General features: G+C 37.2%; 1 protein-coding gene across 1 annotated transcript in view; it reads left to right on the top strand.

Moving 5' to 3' along the window:
- Positions 1-306: 306 nt before the first annotated feature.
- Positions 307-1,043, top strand: part of LOC107558220 (zinc finger protein 239-like) — a 26,328-nt gene continuing 25,591 nt past the window's right edge. Inside the window, exon 1 of the mRNA XM_016241851.1 lies at positions 307-345. The gene's annotated coding sequence lies outside the window, so the exon portion shown is untranslated. The remainder of the gene's footprint in view (positions 346-1,043) is intronic.

Raw genomic sequence — 1,043 nt, forward strand, 5'->3', positions numbered from 1 at the left:
ATTAATTTGTTTTTCTGCTGTCAAATTGTGATATGCATCCTGTTATCTATTGAACGTAAAAACATGTGTTATAGTGTCTGTGACCCTAATGAAGATAAACCTTGTTTCTCTGTGTATCCGAAGGGAAAAATATCAATCAATATGTATTTCAACAACAATTCAACTCTGCATCCCGCTGACACATGTTTTAGAATTTGTAGATAAAATTCTAAATAAATAAAAAATAGATTTTTTGTGTCAGTAATCGCTTTACACGTTTAAATAGGACTTTTATTTCGGTTTGGATATGTGACGTCATTAGGACGCGACGCGGTTCTGGGTCTGTTGTGGCTCGGCTGAAGAAAGGTTTGTGGTTTTTAGCTAATCAAAGTGTTAAAAAAATGTATGCAAATTGTTCAGTCTATTTTATAGTTTTAACAAGTGATCTAAAATTAATTATTTATTATTGATTACATTATAAAACATTGTAATGGTTTAAGTGAAATGCACATCAATGCAGGTTATTTTGTCTGAGCGCGTCTACGTGTGAGTAACAGAAAAGGTGCGTCTCATTTAGCTCACTAAATCATGAATCAGTTGATTATAAACACACATTCGTCAAATCAGTGATGTGAGAAACGGAGCTTTTCGAATCTCCAGGTCAAAACGATACATTGTTTCAAAGCGCTCGATGGCGACACCCGCTGGAGAGAACACTGAACACACTGAATACACAGAACACACAGAACACACAGAACACACTGAATACACTGAACACACAGAACACACTGAACACACTGAACACACTGAACACACAGAACACACTGAACACACTGAACACACTGAACACACTGAACACACTGAACACACTGAACACTGAACACAGAACACACTGAACACACAACACACTAAACACTGAACACACAGAACACACAGAACACACTGAACACTGAACACACTGAACACACTGAACACACTGAATACACTGAATACACTGAACACACTGAACACTGAACACAGAACACTCAACACAGAACACACTGAACACTGAACACTGAACACAG

This window comes from Sinocyclocheilus grahami, unplaced genomic scaffold (genome assembly GCF_001515645.1).
Source record: "Sinocyclocheilus grahami isolate Dianchi unplaced genomic scaffold, SAMN03320097.WGS_v1.1 scaffold636.1, whole genome shotgun sequence".
Taxonomy (NCBI): domain Eukaryota; kingdom Metazoa; phylum Chordata; class Actinopteri; order Cypriniformes; family Cyprinidae; genus Sinocyclocheilus; species Sinocyclocheilus grahami.